At 41.0% G+C, this 20,447-nt stretch overlaps 1 long non-coding RNA gene across 1 annotated transcript in view; it reads left to right on the top strand.

Annotated features, from left to right (window-relative positions):
- Positions 1–344: 344 nt before the first annotated feature.
- The window catches only part of LOC142746257 (uncharacterized), a 188,609-nt gene continuing 168,506 nt past the window's right edge, over positions 345–20,447 (top strand). The window contains exon 1 of the long non-coding RNA XR_012881701.1: positions 345–525. This is a non-coding gene — a long non-coding RNA (uncharacterized LOC142746257). The remainder of the gene's footprint in view (positions 526–20,447) is intronic.

Here is a 20,447-nt window from a genome sequence, read left to right as displayed (position 1 = left end):
TTTGTGAAGCAAATTTTTTGCTGCACTGTGGCAATTCATGTTATTGGGGAGGTATTTTGCGCTTCATTTTGATATTTAATACAGTACTGTAAAGTATAGTTAATTTTGGAGAATAATTCATTATAATCGAGTCCGTTAAAACTATTACTTCATTATTTTCCTGGCTCTGGTGCACTGCTGAGAATTGATTTGAAACAAACAGTCAACAACCTCAGATGGACAACAACACATGACAAATTACACCATGTCATTATTTGTTTAACAAAAACAAGGTCAAAATTTAAAAGCCATGTGTAGAAAATGATGTACACCCTTTGCTTTCATAGGAATCCTGAACTATCCCGAACAATCATCTAAAATTTAGCTTTTCTGCCACAGGTATCCTGCGAAGTTTGTTTCTTTCTGTCGACTGACACTAGAGGGCTTCGATCGCCTACTCGATCTTCTGAGACCCTTCCTTACAATGGAGAAGACCGTAATGTGGAGGTGCATGTCCGCTGAGGAAATACTGCTCATCACCTTGCGGTAAGATATAATTTAGCTAATTTCTTTAATTATAAACTGCATATTTATTTACTTTCCATATGTTTTGAATAATATATAGAGATGTATGTTACTACTTGAAACAAAATGTCTGACATGGTAATGGTGCTTAGGCCTTCTTCAACTAGTGTTTTGTCCTTCCATTGGAGGTAAACATTGGGATTCCCAATATATACCTCCGAAGGAAACTACAACCTATCCCTCTGTATGGCATAAAGTGGGATATGTTGCATTTATGGACAGTGGATCCAGAAACTGTTGATGATGTTATCAAGGCATGTTGTGTACTCCACAACTATGCTAGAGATTACAATCTTGAGATAGAGGTGGAGTCACACATGTCCTTTGGTGACATAGCCATCAGTGGTAGTTCTGGAAGACCATCCAATTCAAGTATCCGGGTTAGAGAAACTTTCGCTGATTAATTTATGACTCCTGAAGGAGTCGTGCCCTGGCAATATTCCTGTGTTGGTGGTGTGCAGTCTGATCGTCATTGATGCATCTCCTCAGAAGATTAACCCTTGGACGTGTCTCTACTTGTCTTAACACATACTGATTTTATTATATTTTATGACTCTACAGTTGTTGCTACATCACAAATAGCATTATGTACTGACACGTATCTGATATTAAACAATGGTGGTTAATGCGGTTGACCTACTATTGTACAGCCACAGTTGAAAAAGCAATGTTTTTAATAATTATACTATTATCAGCATACATTACCAGCAATTTCTATATGTTCAGATAAATCTATATATATTTATTGTAATGTTAAGTTATTTTAGAAGATATTTTTTTACGAAGAAAATCAAAAATTTGTCTTTTATTTTGTTAAAAAAAAAAACAATTTGAAGCGTCAGAAATTTCTGAGCAGAAATTGAGCATGTAGAGATACAACTGCATACTGGGTGGTCAATTCCACAATGCATCCAGCCATCACCATGCAAGATATAAGGGTCTGTTCATATCTGTATCAGTGTTTCTATTGTTTTGTACCGTCATAGGAGCTGAAAAAAGATACCGGAAGTAGTGCTGGGAGATTATTCAAATTAATTTGATCAATTCACATGTGGGCGCCTAACGATTCCGGAGACTCCCATATTTTGAATTTGAACCATTGGTGTCGCTAGCACTGGCAATCCGGTGCCACATTCAATTTTAGCTGCGACCTCAGGACATCGATACTATTCAATACTATGGCAAAGAAGGGAGCTATTAGCTGTGAACCTGCATCTAACCCTATCATGTGTGATACCGTCTGGTGAGACAATGTATCTAATTCTATGATTATATATATATTTTTTTAAATAATTATTATTTGATTATTCCATTTTTCATTAAAATTCTGCATTTTTGTTTTCATTACCATAATTCAGTCATAAACAGGAAGCAAGTGAGAATACAATACCCAACCCCCCCCCACCCGTTCCTAATTCTATGATTATATCTGTGATGTAAAAATAAAATAACACACTTTGCAATCAAACCTTTTACTTTAGAAAATAAAGTAATATATCAGTAACAAATATTTGTTTATTCTTTAACCCCTTCAGGACTGAGCCTGTTTTGGCCTTCAGGACGAAGCCGATTTTTCAAATTTGACATGTGTCACTTTATATGGTAATAACGTCAGAATCCTTTTACCTATCCAAGTGATTCTAAGACTGTTTTCTCGTGACATATTTTACTTTATGATAGGGAAAAAATTTGGTCGATAAATTCAATATTTATTTGTAAAAGACACCAAGATTTAGAGAAAATTATCAAAAATTTCAATTTTTCTAAATTTAAATGTATCTACTTGTAAAACAGATCATAATACCACACAAAATACTTACTAGTTTATATTTCCCATATGTCTACTTTATGTTTGCATCATTTTTTGAACATCCTTTTATTTTTGTAGGACGTTACAAGGCTTAGAACTTTAGCAGCAATTTCTCATATCTTCAAGAAAATTTCAAAAGCCTATTTTTTCAGGGACCAGTTCAGTTCTGAAGTGGCTTTGAGGGCCTTATATATTAGAAAGTCCCCATAAATCACCCAATTTTGAAAACTGCACCCCTCAAAGCATTCAAAACAGCATTCAGAAAGTGTTTTAACCCTTTAGGCGTTTCACAGGAGTTAAAGCAAAGTATAGGTGAAATTTACAAATTTCATTTGTTTTTTTTTGCCAAAATTCAGTTGTAATACATTTTTCCTGTACCACAGAAGATTTTACCCCAGAAATGCAACTCAATATGCATTGCCCATATTCTGCAGTTTTTACAAATATCTCACATGTGGCCCTAGTGTGGTAATGGACTCAAACACAGGCCTCAGAAGCAAAGGAGCACCTAGTGGATTTTGGGGCCTCCTTTTTTGAGAATATATTTTAGGCACCATGTCAGGTTTGAAGAGGTCTTGTGGTGCCAAAACAGTAAAGACCCCCCAAAAGTGACCCCATTTTGGAAACTACACCCCTCAAGGAATTTATCTAGAGGTATAGTTATCATTTTGAGCCCACAGTTTTTTTGCTAAATTTATTTGAATTAGTATGTGAAAATGAAAATCTACTTTTTTTCTGAAAAAACTTAGAAATTTTTAATTTTTACAAGTAATGAAGTAGAAAAAACACCCCAACATATGTAAAGCAATTTCTTCCGATTATAGCAATACCCCATATGTGGTAATAAACTACTGTTTGGACCCACAGTAGTGCTCAGAAGAGAAGGAGCACCATTTGGATTTTGGATTTCTGATTTTGCTGGAATAGTTTTCAGTGCCGTGTCGCGTTTGCAATGCACTGGAGGGATGAAAACAGTGGAAACCCCCCCCCCCCCAAAAAAAAAACTACCGCCCTCAAGGAATTTTTCTAGGGGTAAAGTTAGCATTTTGACCCCACAGTTTTTTTGCTGAATTCATTGGAATTAGTCTATAAAGGTAAAAATCTACTTTTTTTCCTGAAAAACGTAGACATTTTTAATTTTTACAAGGAATAAAGGAGAAAAAGCACCCCAACATTTGTAAAACAATTTCTCCCGATTATGTAAATATGCCATATGTGGTAATAAAGTGCTGTTTGGACCCACAGCGGGGCTTAAAAGGGAAGAAGAGCTATTTGGCTTTTGGAGCTCAAATTTAGCTGAAATGGTTTTCGGGTGTCATGTCGAATTTGCAAAGCCCCCGAGGGACCAAAACAGTGGAAGCCCCTCAAAAGTAACCCCATTTGGGAAACTACACCCCTTAAGGAATCTATCTAGGGGTATAGTGAGCATTTAGACCCCACAGGTCTTTTTCAGAATTTATTAGAATTAGGCTGTGAAAATTAATATCAACATTATTTCCAGTAAAATGTTGAATTTTTTTACATTTCACAAAGGATAAAGGAGGAAAAAGCACCCTAACATTTGTAAAACAATTTCTCCCGAGTACGGCAAGACCCCACACGTGGTCATAAATGTTTTTTCATTAGAAAGTAATTAACCCTTTCCGGACTGATCTATATTTTGCTTTTGCGTTTTTCCCTCCCCGCTTTCCGAGAGCCATAACTTTTTTATTTTTCCGTCAATAGTGGTGTGAAGGCTTATTTTTTGCGAGATGAGCTGTAGTTTTTATTGGTACCATTTTTTGGTACATACAACTTTTTGAGCACTTTTTATTCCATTTTTTGGTAGAGCCAAGGTGACCAAGAAAACAGCGATTTTGCAGTTTTAAATTCTTTCTTTTTCACCGCATTCACCATGGTATATTGTAATAGTTTGGACTTTTACAGACACAGCAATACTAATTTTGTGTATTTTTTAATTTTTTGGACATTACTTTAGAGAAAAAATGTGAAAAGGTTTTTTTTTTGGACTTTAAATATTTATTCAATTTTTTTCCACTAATAATAACTATTTACTTTTGTTTTTACACATTTTATTAGTCCCCATAGGAGACTTGAACCAGCAAATCAGTAGATAGCTGGTACAATACACTGCAATACTAATGTATTGCAGTATATTGTGATTTTTACAGGCTCCTGTAACAGCGCGATCGCTGTTCCTGTCCGTTAGTCCCGGGTGTCAGCTCTAATACACAGCTGACACCCACAGCGTATGGCACAGGCTCAGCGCATGAGCCCGCTCCATACATCCCCCCTCACACCATGACATGCTATTAAGTCATGGTGCGCAAATGGTTTAATGAGCAGCGGATGGTGCAGAGTGAAAATTACAATTTTCCACTGATGTGCCATTTTAGTGCACAATATGTTGTGCCCAGTTTGTGCCACAAATACCTCATAAAATATTAACCGGGTTCTCCAGGGTATGACGATGCCATATTGGTGGATGTAAACTGCTGTTTGGGCACGCTGTAGACCTCAGAAGGGAGGGGACGGCATTTGGCTTTAGGGAGCGCAGATTTTGCTTGGTAGTAGCTCTGGCGTTTTGCTGGTATTTCAGTTTATAATGTGGGGGCATATGTAGGCTGGGCTGGGTACATCAGGGGCATAATAAGAGTGTATAAAAATGGGGTAAACAAAATAATAATCCGCAGATATGTGGCCAGTGTCGCACTTATAAATGGCGCCCGATCTTATCCGCTGTTGGAACACTGCACATTTTGCATCTCTATATTCTGGGAGACGGAACTTTTTTAATTTTTTCACCACCGGAGCTGTGTGAGGGCTTATTCTTTGCGGGGCAATCTGTAGTTTTCATTGGTACCATTTTGGGGTACATGCGATTTTTTTAATGACTTTTTATTAAATTTTTCAGCAAGCAAGGTGACCAAACACCATCAATTCTGACAATGTTTTTATTTTATTTTTACAGCGTTCACCCTGGGCTATAAATGAACGTTTTACTTTATGCTGCGGGTCGGTACGATTACGGTGATACCATATGTATATCGGGGTTTTTTATATTTTGCAGCGTTTGCACAATAAAATAACTTATTTATAAAAGAAATTATTTTTTTGTGTCACCATGTTCTGAGAGCCATAAGTTTCATATTTTTCAGTCAAAAAAGCTGTGTAAGGGCTTGTTTTTTTGCGGGACGGGTTGTAGTTTGTATTGGTACTATTTTGGCGTACATGCGACTTTTTGATCACTTTTTATTGTATATTTTGGGAGGGGTGGTGACCAAAAAATAGTGATTCTGGCATCGTTTTTCGTTTATTTACGGTGTTCACCGTGCGGGAAAAATAATATGATAGTTTTATAGTTGGGGTCGTTACGAACGCGGTGATACCAAATATGTGTACTTTGTTTTTAAAAGACATATGAAAAAAAACATTTCTTGTTTATGTCACTTATAACTTCTATTTTTACACTTTTTTGAAAACATCTTTATTCTTTTTTTTTATTATTTTTTACTTGTCCCATTAGGACTGATCGCTGCTAGAACACATTACACTACCTACGTAGTGTAATGTATTCTGTCATTGTGACGTGACAGTCACTCTGACAGGAAGCTGGTCCTCATAGGCTTCTGTACATGGCAACCCGGATGGCATTGTCTGGCATCCGGTTGCCGTGGGTACCATCACCAGCCCCCGTGATTTCACATGGGGGCGGCCGATCTGCGCTAAACACCTTAAATGCGGCGATTGCAATCGAATGCCGCATTTAAGGGGTTAACTACCGAAATCAGCGGTGATGGGCCGCTGATCGGCAACAGGGACTGCAGGGCAGACACCCTGCACAGTTAACCACCACTGCTGCCGCTACGGTATGGCGCCGCTGCGGTGTAGCGCCCTGCGGCGGTTAACTGTCAAAGCAGACGTAACTGCACATCATGGTGCGCGAAGTTACTGCACACATTGACGTGCATTAATGGCAAGGTGCGGGAAGGGGTTAAATAAACCAACCTCCATCATCAAACACACCCACCTGATTATAACTTTTAGAAGAGGCTGAGAGAAAGAGTGCTCATTAGAAGGGGTGTTTAAACGAGAAAGCTGGCATTGAACAAAGTGGCGTGGCGGAGCCACATGAAATGGGGACTGGAATGCAGCTGGAGACAAAGCTATTATGCCTGCTGTATTTCTAATGGAGACAACGATATCTCCCACAACGGTGATTTGTCATGGTGCTTAAACACGTCAGCAATTGCAAATATGGCTGACATGAAAGACGATTGTCTATGCTGTTGCATGCGGCGACAGAAGCCTGCCACAGCATATCCCAAAAAATCAAGATCATCCCCTCCTTCCACTGTTCTAATCATTGATAAAGCCTAGGTCTCCACATTGTTCTCTTTCTCTCTAATTTGGGTGGATCTTCTATTCCCCCTTCGTGGTGCTTCAGTTTGGGGAGCAGGTGATGGATCACTTTGAGTATTGTCCACAGTTGCAGATATAGACACCTGCAATAGACTATGTAGGTTTTCAGAGGCACCATCTGTGTCCCCCGTCTGTGGGTGTTTCTCACCCTGTTGCCACTCCTCTTCTTCAGCAGGGAGAGCCACCAGACAAGGAGCAAGATTTCCTTGAGGTCTGTAAACAAAAATGTTTTATTAATGTATGCAAAAAAAAAAAAGAATTTACATCCTTTTATGACAACACAATTGTGTAAACTGGATGGGGAGTGCAGCATAAGGATACCTATTTTGTTAGTCATAAAAGTTGCATGACCAAAAAATATTTGCTTTGATGTACCCAGAGCCACGATTCCAAGTGCCACAGAGGCACCCACTTTATGTTCAGTGCTATGTGCTCTCTTTAGTGAACACTGCCAGCCCCCCCTGCTCTGAGTGATGGCTCTAGCTCTAGAGTCATAATGGTGAGCACAGAGTGGCGCTTGTGAATTCAGCATCGGGGACATCAAAACGAATATTTATTTGTTCTGCAACTTCCATGGCAAACAAAATACTTCCCACACCGTATATAGCGCTGTCAGCAGTATTAATGACTTAAAACTCCTGACAGGTTCCCTTTAATTAAAATATTTTTTTTATTTTACATGCTCATGTTTTTTAATTGCTTACTTTTATATTTTTTTCAATATACATAGCTGACAATAGCATGGCTAAACCACCACTAGACCAATGAGTGAGGAGTAGACCAAAGATAAAAATGTAGCCCAAATGAATTTTTTTATTTTTATTTCAATTACTAGAACAATTGTTCTACTATAGAACTGTAGGTGAGGTTGAGGGTTGGAGGATCCCAATCCCAGACAATGCAGAAAGATAAAAAATAAAAATATTTAAATACTCACGGGCGAAGCTCTCGGCTTGGTAAAAAGTGCTGTAACTCGTTAATAAAGTGGCATTTGGGTGCTTTTGATGGTGAAGCTCCACTCTTTTCCCGCTTCCCAACATATTTTCTGAATTGGTCGAGCACTGTGCGCCGAGTGCGTACATCATTATCTGTAAACAAAATACAAATGAATAACCATAAGAATAGTTTAAAAGAAAAATTTTGGGCTGCTTCTCCACCACAAATTAAAATCTACAAATGTTTTGAGCTGGTGTAGAATTCCACTATAATTTATGGCAATTTCTGACGCTAATTATAGTAAATTTGTTGGTCAGCAGGTAGCCCCACCTTCTTCCGCTAAGCTTGCTCCACTTTTTTGGAAAGTGGCATCAGTAGTGTATAAGGGTAAAAAGTTGCATGCAAAAGACGCATGCACAAAAACAATTTTGCTGTTAAACATTGATAACAGCTTGAAGGAATTTTCCTAAAAAAAAACAAACACATGCATCCCCTTTCCACTGGATAGGGAAGACATGTGTGATCGCTGGGGGTCCGACTGATGGGACCCCCAGCAATGAGGAGAATGGTTGAGCGAAAGTCCCCCTATGTGCTCCATGAGAATGGAGCACTGGTGCACATGCTCGGCTAGCACTCCATTAATTTCTATGGGACCGCTGTCTCAAATTAATGGAACGCTGGTTAAGCATGCACATCGGCGCTCCATTTTCATGGAGAACTTTTGGTCTAAAATCGTCCTCATTGCTGGGGGTCTCAGCAGTCAGAGCCCCAGCAATCACACATGTATCCCCTATCCTTTGGACAGGGAATAAATGTGTTTGTGGGAAAACTCCTTTTATAAATCCAACGCTAGTGTACAGAATGCTGGGGTTTGTAATTTCACATGTACAGTCATTATGGGTTAGCTACTTCTGCTCTCACTACATCCTCAAAAACATCTTGTCCCCAATAAAAAAATAAGCAAATTTTATTTAAAAAAAAAATTAACTTTGTTGAGATACAGCTGCTACAGTGAAGGAAATAAGTATTTGATCCCTTGCTGATTTTGTAAGTTTGCCCACTGTCAAAGACATGAACAGTCTAGAATTTTTAGGCTAGGTTAATTTTACCAGTGAGAGATAGATTATATAAAAAAAAGAAAAAAGAAAATCACATTGTCAAAATTATATATATTTATTTGCATTGTGCACAGAGAAATAAGTATTTGATCCCTTTGGCAAACAAGACTTAATACTTGGTGGCAAAACCCTTGTTGGCAAGCACAGCAGTCAGACATTTTTTGAAGTTAATGATGAGGTTTGCACACATGTTAGATGGAATTTTGGCCCACTCCACTTTGCAGATCATCTGTAAATCATTAAGATTTCGAGGCTGTCGCTTGGCAACTCGAATCTTCAGCTCCCTCCATAAGTTTTCGATGGGATTAAGGTCTGGAGACTGGCTAGGCCACTCCATGACCTTAATGTGCTTCTTTTTGAGCCACTCCTTTGTTGCCTTGGCTGTATGTTTCGGGTCATTGTTGTGCTGGAAGACCCAGCCACGAGCCATTTTTAATGTCCTGGTGGAGGGAAGGAGGTTGTCACTCAGGATTTGACGGTACATGGCTCCATCCATTCTCCCATTGATGCGGTGAAGTAGTCCTGTGCCCTTAGCAGAGAAACACCCAGAAAACATAATGTTTCCACCTCCATGCTTGACAGTGGGGACGGTGTTCTTTGGGTCATAGGCAGCAATTTCTCTTCCTCCAAACACGGCGAGTTGAGTTAATGCCAAAGAGCTCAATTTTAGTCTCATCTGACCACAGCACCTTCTCCCAATCACTCTCAGAATCATCCAGATGTTCATTTGCAAACTTCAGACGGGCCTGTACATGTGCCTTCTTGAGCAGGGGGACCTTGTGGGCACTGCAGGATTTTAATCCATTACGGCGTAATGTGTTACCAATGGTTTTCTTGGTGACTGTGGTCCCAGCTGCCTTCAGATCATTAACAAGTTCCCCCCGTGTAGTTTTCGGCTGAGCTCTCACCTTCCTCAGGATCAAGGATAGCCCACGAGGTGAGATTTTGCATGGAGCCCCAGATCGATGTCGATTGACAGTCATTTTGTATGTCTTCCATTTTCTTACTATTGCACCAACAGTTGTCTCCTTCTCACCCAGCGTCTTACTTATGGTTTTGTAGCCCATTCCAGCCTTGTGCAGGTCTATGATCTTGTCCTTGACATCCTTAGAAAGCTCTTTGGTCTTGCCCATGTTGTAGAGGTTAGAGTCAGACTGATTAATTGAGTCTGTGGACAGGAGTCTTTTATACAGGTGACCATGTAAGACAGCTGTCTTTAATGCAGGCTCCGAGTTGATTTGGAGCGTGTAACTGGTCTGGAGGAGCCTGAACTCTTAATGGTTGGTAGGGGATCAAATACTTATTTCTCTGAGCACAATGCAAATAAATATATATAATTTTGACTATGTGATTTTCTTTATTTTTTTTTATATAATCTATCTCTCACTGGTAAAATTAACCTAGCCTAACAATTCTAGACTGTTCATGACTTTGACAGTGGGCAAACTTACAAAATCAGCAAGGGATCAAATACTTATTTCCTCCACTGTATATTTTCCAATATAGCGATGTCATTTTCTCTTTACAGACCGCTCCGCAGCACAATACGCAATTGAATCCACAGTTAACTTGTCAATTGCGGATTTCATTGCAGATTTTAACATCTAATTGATTTCTATGACTGTGCGCATATAAACCATGCTGTTTTAGGCTAAAATAAATAAAACCTATAACCCCTTAAATAAATATGCACGACACACTGCTTTATTTATCAAGTGTGTTGACTTAGGGGTCGGCCACAGCTTTTATTATTCAAATAACTTATTAAGTACTCAAAAATAGTAATATTTATTTTTTGTTATAAATTAACTGTATAACATATACATAACTTAGGTCAATTAAAAAACTGAACCCGCCTGCCAGCCTAAGACTGAGGGCATGTGGGAATCAATACCATTCTCGCCATAAGGAGAATGTGTACCTCCACCTACATGTCTCTCTGACCCCCAGCCAACAGAAACATAGCTTGCTCTACGCCATCTTGAACCCAATGTCAGTAAAGTGTACACCGTAAGGGAGCAGTAAGCTGTCTGTTTCTTAAAACCACATCACCCCGAGAACGAACAAACCGAGAAACACTGGTATTCAATAATCTCCTGCCCCTCTCAAAAGCAGCGGTATCCCTGGCCCCGTGCCAAACCACCCGTGGGATGATTTCAGAGCAGACCAAAACAATTTCAGGTAAGAAAGAAGAGAAACATTCCAGATCTGATTGTATGAGAGCGATCAGTTCACCCAGACGAATCGAACACTTTTCATTGCCTCATGACATGTATAACCAGAACAGTAGGCACCAGCCAGTGTCTACTAATCTCCACGACCTCCGGTAAGGTCTGCAACCATTGCAGGCCAGGAAGGCCCCTCCAGTAAACCTCTGCGTTCAAGAAGCCGAGCGAAACCCCACCAGGGCGGATAGCAGCTTTGTGCTCGGCCCAGAAAACGAAAGAATGCCCCAATATCCACACTGACGGTCGGGTACCTGGTATAACATAACCAGCAAAAAGAAACCAGAGTAACCGGGCACGTTCCACCTGGAACACATCAGTTTCAGACCGGCGAATCCGAAACCGTATTGATGAAGAGGAAACTACTACATCTTCCAACAGTAATCCCCCCGGGCGGGACGCAGTCATGGAAACCAACTCGGAAACACGCAGGGCACCGAAAAAGGATAAAACAAAAGCATCCGAAAACAAGGATACTTCAAATGGAGAAGAACACACAGAAGGTGTAATGATGGGGGTAGGGAAACAGACAAGTGAGCCCTAATCTACCCGCCACTCAGTCCCTGCCTACTTGCAACGACCCGCCCTAGGCGACGGGGTACAACTGGGCGACGGTCCCTACGCTCAATGAGTGCACGACAGACAAACAGACAAGGGTACACAGAAGCTAAGGGAAATGGGGCAGTTGCCCACGGCAACACCGTGAGCAACAAGAGTGGTGAACAAGCCGAGTCAAACCAGGAGTGTACAAGGTACCAAACGCAGAGCAGGAGAGTAGTCAGTAAGCCAGGGTCAATATGAAGCAGGGTCAAATAGTTCAGAAGCTGCAGCAGGGACAGGAAACCAAACGAGAAGAATCACAAGCAAGGAGGAACAGGAAAGGCAGGTATAAATAGACAGAGGGCGGGAGCTAGCTCCGTCTGGCCAGGCTGTGATAGGCTCTCCCACTCCTAAGCCTGCCATCCTGAGTGGTGGAAGATGGAGTCAGTCTCACAGACATAGAAGCAGGTGCAGACTGATTACCTATGGGCGTTGACACAGAAGCTGTGCCTGGCAGATCCTTTACAGATGCCCTGGTTAGAGCAATACCCCAAGATGGGGGAGGCCGCCCCGCCTTGGAGTTCCCATTAGTGAGAAGGTGGGGAAGGAGGTTGAGGTGGGCCATATGGCTGGCCCGTTCCCTGATCCCCCATTTTTTAACCTGCGGGTTTCTCTGTTGGGCGTAGTCCCCAAACAGGAGCCCAGTAAATTTGGTGTCATTCATTTGATAGGGCACTCAATTTGGTTAGCAAGGCGGGTCGGGCGCCCTTTTGGCTAAGTCGGATGTTGAATCTGCTTTTTCGCCTGTTACCAGTTCATGTGGAATTTTTCCCTACCCCCATCATTACAGCATCATTTATAGGACGCGATCCGGCGTCCTCTACCCTACCAGGATGCATAGAATGGTAGGAGGTCAAGGTGTGGCGGGTGCATCTACTGGAGTGGGTAGTGGAGTGTGGTGGTACCCACTTGTGGAGAGGGTACCTCCGTAAGTGGAGCATTCATGTCTAAACTTACATGACCCGTAAAACCTGAAATGGCCCTCGTTGAAGAGCAAGCAGATATCGGAAAATGCCCCCAAATCCGGCCCCAGCTCCAGGGGGAATGACAGAGGTGGGGGTGGTAGACAGAAAGGGCTGCTTGGACATCATAAGGCGCAACCATACATCTGCCTCCTTAGTATCCCACCCAACCTCAGGCCTGAGCGCCAAGAGCCTATGAAACTCCTCATCGTAGCGCCACCATGCAGAACCACCATGGCACATGTAAGCACTGAAAATCGTATCCATGTATAGAAACAACTGATAACCGCATTCAGGGCGTTTCTGACCCAAGACGCAACCTACAACAGCAAAAGCCTGTATCCAATTGTTAAACTTCATCCAGGAGACGCAGATGAATAATCTGTCAGCTCTTGCCGGTCCATGGTTCAAAAAAATCACACGGCCGAAGGAGGAAGTGGCCCTGTCCCTATAAATTCTTCAGATTAGCATAAACACCCCCCTTTAACTAAGTGATTGGTCAGACATTAAAACTACTTCCTTAGCATACCAAGGGAATATTTTAAGCCATTAAAGCCACAGTCAAAGGCCCAGCGGCTATATACCTGTGTGCCTACTAAAGGAAAATGCATAATTAATACGCATTGAATCCAGGAATGGACATGCTGTGGATTTAAAATGTCTATCCGCATCTATAAATCTGCAATGTAAATATACCCTGAATGTGGTTTTGGATTGTAAAAACTACTTGCATTGTACAGTAAAATGATGCAGATTTGCTCTGCGTATTTTGCAACCCAAATCCACTTCGAACCTGAACATGTGACATGAAACTTAGGCCGACAATACATTGTCGCAGAACACTGAATTCAAATTTCTCCTAATCATCTTGACTGTGGTGTCCCCATTTCATTTAGCACTTGGAGCAGATACAAGGGAGTGTGACTACAGAATCAGACTGCGGAGGATTTGTTTGTAGTCTGTAACCATGGAGATACATAGCTCTGCTTCAAGCGACCCTCCAGTCTAAAACAAAAGATTAACTGTAGAGTGAAAATTATAGTTAACATACTTGGTGGCCTTCTCTTGCTTATTCCTGGCTCTGTTCCTGTGTTCCAGTCCCATTTGTCCGATATCCAAGATGGCCATTGCGGTCGCAGACTTGCATATTTATGGCGCTATCGCCAAATCTGAGGCAGGCCCCTACTCCTTCCACTGCCCTCGGATAGGCCAGCGCTGATGAGAGTGCAGGGTTATAAAATAAAAAAAATATAACAGCACACATCTGTTAAATCGTGAATACCTATACAATTATAGACCATTGGCTTACGCCAAGAAATTATACGTCCACGCAAATCACAAAACGAAACTCAATACCTATGAAAGATTGAAAGGACAAATGGTATATCCGAAAGATAAACAACACATAGCACAAATTATGTACCATGACAGTATAAAACAAACTTTATTTATAATGCACATAACAGCAAATTGGCCATCACAAAATAAAAACAGTATTTCACACGTTTAACCCGTTAGTGACCGGCCCATCGTGTTTCTACGTCGGTCACTAACAGGCCTTATTCCGATGCCATAGACTTTTTACGTCGCGGCATCGGAATAAGTAAACAGAGCAGGGAACTGTCAGATCTCCCTGCTCTCAGCTGCTAGAGGTAGCTGAGGGCTGGGAGCGTCCCTGCTCTGCCGTGTGAGATCGATATTAGTATCGATCTCACACGTTTAACCCCTCAGATGCGGTGCTCAATAGCGAGCACCGCATCTGAGTGGTTTTGGAGAGAGGGAGGGAGCTCCCTCTCTCTCCCACCGACACCCGGCGATACGATCGCCGAGTGTCTGTGTCTCTAATGGCAGCCGGGGGTCTAATAAAGGCCCACAGGTCTGCCTGGAGCGACTGCCTGCTAGATCATGCCGGAGGCATGACCTAGCAGATGCCTGTCCGTGTTAAACGGCCAGGCAGTAATACACTGCAATACAAAAGTATTGCAGTGTATTACAATAGCGATCGGAGAATCGCATATTATAGTCCCCTAGTGGGACTAGTAAAAAAGTGAAAAAAAAGTTTGATAAAGTTAATTTAAAAAAAAATTTGAAAAAAATGAAAAACCCAGCTTTTCCCCTTACAAACTGCTTTGCTATTAAAAAAACAAAATAAAGTTAAAAAGTTACACATATTTGGTATCGCCGCGTCCGTAACGGCCCCGACTATAAATCTATAACATTATTTAACCCGCACGGTGAACGCCGTAAAAAAAATAATAAAAAACTATGGAAAAATTGCTGTTTTCTGTGAATACTGACTTTAAAAAAATGTAATAAAAAGTGATCAAAAAGTCGCATCTACCCTAAAATGGTACCAATAAAAACTACAAGTCGTCCCGCAAAAAAAAAGCCCTCATACAACCGCATCGGCGAAAAAATAAAAACGTTACGGCTCTTCAAATATGGAGACGCAAAAACAAATAATTTTGAAAAAAAAGCATTTTACTGTGTAAAAGTAGTAAAACATACAAAAACTATACAAATTTGGTATCGTTGCAATCGTAACAACCCGCTGAATAAAGTTATTGTGTTATTTATAGCACACGGTAAACGGCGTAGATTTAGGACGCAAAAAAGAGTGGCAAAATTTCAGATTTTTTTCTATTCCCCCCCAAAAAAAAGTTAATAAAAGTTAATCAATAAATAATATGTACCTAAAAATGGTGCTATTAAAAAATACAACTTGTCCCGCAAAAAACAAGACCTTATACAGCTATGTCGATGCAAAAATAAGAAGGTTATAGCTCTTGGAATGCGACGATTGAAAAACGTAAAAATTAGCTTGGTCATTAAGGTCCAAAATAGGCTGGTCATTAAGGGGTTAAAAAGGAAAGTGGTGAGAAACAACGTAAATAATCCATATAAAATGCTAGCACAATGTAAACATCATGTGATGTGGTACAGTACAGAAATCTACTTCCACAGATGATATATCATTAGCCAAATTATAAAACAAGAAGAGGAGGCCATAGATGTGTTATACACCCAGCCACAAGGCACAAAATTGTGCACACCTATACAAAATACCAAGCTAGGGCAGAACAAATAGAACCAAAACTGGCCCTACTTCATGGGCTAAGAGAACTGTGCAAACCCGTGGATTGCAAAGTGGATCATGCATGAAATAACTCCTCACTGACCGCCCCCGACGCACGTTTCGCTGTCAGCTTTCTCAAGGGGTACTTTTTAAACGTGTGAAATACTGTTTTTATTTTGTGATGGCCAATTTGCTGTTATGTGCATTATAAATAAAGTTTGTCTCATCTGTTAAATCGTTCACCAGTTAAATCCCCTAGTACGTGACCGCTGCAGGAAATCACTGACTTCAGCGGTGATGCCTGTAAATACGACATGTACACGCTGAGGCCAGTGATTGGCTGCAGTCGTCATGTTCCGTTACACAATGTCATCACTCCTGAAATGTAAACAAGGGTCGGCGGGGGACCACCAAAGTTTTGATGCTGGGGGGATTTAAAGAGGCTCTGTCACCACATTATAAGTGCCCTATCTTGTACATAATATGATCGGCGCTGTTAGGCTGGGTTCACACGACCTATTTTCAGACGTAAACGAGGCGTATTATGCCTCGTTTTACGTCTGAAAATAAGGCTACAATACGTCGGCAAACATCTGCCCATTCATTTGAATGGGTTTGCCGACGTACTGTGCAGACAACCTGTCATTTACGTGTCGTCGTTTGACAGCTGTCAAACGACGACGCGTAAAAATACAGTATCGTCAAAAGAAGTGCAGGACACTTCTTTGTACGTTTTTGGAGCTTTTTTCTCATAGACTCCAATGAAAACAGCTCCAAAAACGGACGTAAAAAACGCCGCGAAAACGCAGCGAAAAATGCAGCGAAAAACGCGAGTTGCTCAAAAAACGTCTGAAAAGCAGGGGCTGTTTTCCCTTGAAAACAGCTCTGTATTTTCAGACGTTTTTGGTCACTACGTGTGCACATACCCTAATGTAGATTACAGCAGTGTTTTTTTATTTAGAAAAACAATCATATGAACGATTTTAGCTTTATGCTAATGAGTTTCTTAATGGACAACTGGGCGTGTTTTACTTTTTGACCAAGTGGGCGTTGTGGAGAGAAGTGTATGACGCTGACCAATCAGTGACCAATCAGCGTCATACACTTCTCCCCATTCATTTACACTGCACATAGTAATCTTACTAGATCACTATGTGCAGCCACATACACACACACTAACGTTACTCAAGTGTCCTGACAGTGAATATACATTACCTACAGCCAGGACGTCATGTCTATTCAGAATCCTGACCCTTCTGTAGCATCTGTGGGAGATTTACAGCAAGGCAAACGTAATCTCGTTTTAAATGACAGATTACATCGTAATCTCGCAAGATTACGCTTGCCTTGCTGTAAATCTCAAACAAACGCTACAGAAGTGTCAGGATGTGAATAGACATCACGTCGTGGCTGGAGGTAATGTATATTCATTGTCAGGACACTTGAGTAACGTTAATGTGTGTGTATGTGGCTGCACATAGTGATCTAGTAAGATTACTATGTGCTGTGTAAATAAATGGGGAGAACTGTATGACGCTGATTGGTCAGCGTCATACACTTCTCTCCACAACGCCCACTTGGTCAAAAAGTAAAACACGCCCAGTTGTCCATTAAGAAATGCATTAGCATAAAGCTAACACAGGACATAACTCCGTAAAAAATGATAGTTTTTCAAAATAAAAAAACACGGTTGTAATCTACATTACAGCGCCGATCACATTATGTACAAGATAGGCCGCTTATAATGTGGTGACAGAGCCTCTTTAACAGGAAAGTATTGGGTTTCCTTTTATTTTATAACATTTGCAGGAAGTTTGTTAGCATTTTTTTTTTTTTATATAATCTCGGACAACTACCTACTTATTCAACTATTGTAACAGCTGTCCCAAGGGTTCAAATTTATGGCATTAATGAATCATGTAATTGGGCATATTATTAACCTGCCATTGGCTTCACCTCATCCACATAAATAAAACACTCGAATCCAAATTTACTAATCAGATTGTACAGTACAATACTGCCATCTAGTGACCGATTAACAGTATGGCAACACTAAAAGGGTTTTTTCCATCCAATACATTTATGGCATTTTAATTTGAACTGGGTCTGAGAGTTGGGACCCCCATGACCCTAAGAAAGTGGTTGGAGAGGTGGCTTAATGAACATTCTTCTCTTCATATTCGTTAACCCTTTAACAACGAAAGATCTATATATCCGTCACAAGTGGGCACTAGTTCCTGTATCGTTACGGTTATATCAGTCGCTCTTATCTCATTGGTACTGCCACTATACACACGAGATCGGTGACAGAAGCATGGCTGTTACACACTGCCATGCTACTGCCACAACTGCCAGAATCAAAGGGCACACCGATTCCAGCAGTTAAAACCCATAGATGCCGCGGTGAATAGCGACTGCAGCATTTAAGGTGTTTGACAGAGGGAGGGAGCTCCCACTATCACCCCATCAGCAATCGACGCAATTGTGGGGCGCCGATGGGCTTCCATGGCAGCCGGGGACCTAAGAAAGGCCCACAGCTCTGCCATCAGTGACTGCCTATTAGGCCATGCCAGTTTTACACTGACAGGCAATAATGCTTTGGTATACTGAGTATACCAAAGCATTATATCTGCGACCAGAAGATTGCATTGTAAAGTCCCCTAGTGGGACTAAAAAATGAAAATGTAATTAAAAACAATTAAATAAAGTTTCTGGGGGGAAAAAATTTACAGTAAAAATAAAACCAATTTTTTTTTCATAAGAAGTGCTTTTATTTACTAAAAATAAAACAAACATACATATATGGTATTGTCGCGATAGTAACGACCCAAGCAACAAAGTTAACACATTAACTAAACTGCTGGGTAAATGGCGTACAATAAAATGCAAAAAACAACGGTACGATTCGTATTTTTTCCATTCCCCCCCCAAAAAAAATAAAGTTACATTTAATTAATAAGTCCAAAATATCCCAAAATTGTACCAATAAATACTACAATCAAAACTAAGACAAAACAAAAAAACAAGCCCACATATGGCTACATTAACCATTTAACGCACCTTGACGCAACTGTACGTCATGGTTTAGGCACCATGAAGAACAGTTACGTCATGGTGCTTTTCTGTCACTATTTCAAAAAACATGGTGACAGAACAGTGACATCGGCTGTTACAGACAGCCGATAGTCACTGTGACTCGTCGGGTGAACAATCGCGGCACGACGCCGCCAGGGATTGCTGTGATTGGTCAGTCAGTAGTGACTGACCAATCACAGCATTGCAGCAAGGTTACCGGGCTAAAAGAGCCGGGTAGCCACGCTAGCCGATCGGCTGTTGGCAACAGGAGGCCTAACAATGGCCCCCTGTCTGCCACCCGGAGGCGGGGCTTAAAAGGCTTCCGGCCGCAGATGAAAGATGGCGGCGCGCTCAGAAGCTGAGCCTGCGCCATCAGCCGAAGGGTGACAGCTGTATGTTACAGCTGACATCCTGCTGTAACGGCAGGGAACGGAGCTAGCTCCGCTCCCTGCCATTAACACCTTAGATGGCGCGATCAAAAGCAATCGCGGCATCTTAGTGGTTTCCAGGAGATCGGCATCGCTGCGATGTGGTCGCACAGATGACGATCGTTGCTATGGAAACCGGAGGCCAACAGTGGCTTCCTGATCTGCCACGTACGGAAGCCTATTAGGCCCTGCCCGGAGGAGGAGCCTAAAAAGGCTTGCTGTCAGTGAGTAGCTGACAGCTCTAATTCATTGCATTACGTGGGTAGTGCAATGTATTAGAATAAAGATTAGGCAGGTCTTCAAGTCCCCTAGTGGGACAAAAAAAAGTTATTAAAAAGTTCAGCTAAAGTGTAAAAATTAAAAACTGCCTTTTTCCCTATAATAAGTCTTTTATTATAGGGAAAAAAAAATGAAGCTGTTAAAAAAGTACACATATTTGGTATCACCGCGTTCATAACAACCCAAACTATAATGTTATTTTTTCCGCATGGTGAACACCGCAAAAAAATATAATAATGCCAGAATCGCTATTTTTGGGTCACCATCCCTTCTAAAGTATAGAATAAAAAGTGATCAAAAAGTCGCACATACACCAAAATAGTACCAATAAAAACTACGACCCGTCCTGCAAAAAAATAAGTCCTTACACAGCCTTGTCAATGCAAAAATAAAAAAGTTATGGCTGTCAAATTATGGTGACACAAAAAATCAATTATTTTTCAAAAAAGGGATTTTTTTTTTTGTGCAAACGCTGCAAAACATAAAAAAACGATATACATATGGTATCGCCGTAATCATATCGACCCGCAGAATAAAGTAAAATGTCATTTATAGCGCACGGTGCACACTGTAGAGAACAAAACAAAAAAACATTGTCAGAATTGCTGGTTTTTGGTCACCTTGCTTGCCAAAAAAATGTAATAAAAAGTGATCAAAAAATTGCGTGCACCCCAAAATAGTCCTAATGAAAACTACAGATTGTCCCGCAATAAATAAGCCCTCACACGGCTCCGGTGGAGAAAAAATAAAAAGTTCTGGCTCTCAGAATATGGCGACGGAAAATATGCAGTGTTCTAAAAGCGGATAAGATTGGGCACCATTTATCAGTGCGACACTGGCCACACATCATGTGTATATATGTGTGTGTGTGTGTGTGTGTGTGTGTATAAGTGTGTGTGTGTGTGTGTGTGTATATGTGTGTGTGTGTGTGTGTGTGTGTGTGTGTGTGTGT

This window comes from Rhinoderma darwinii, chromosome 1 (assembly GCF_050947455.1).
Source record: "Rhinoderma darwinii isolate aRhiDar2 chromosome 1, aRhiDar2.hap1, whole genome shotgun sequence".
Taxonomy (NCBI): domain Eukaryota; kingdom Metazoa; phylum Chordata; class Amphibia; order Anura; family Rhinodermatidae; genus Rhinoderma; species Rhinoderma darwinii.
Note: the sequence above shows the minus strand (reverse complement) of the source record. Positions and strands in the feature narration are given on the sequence as shown.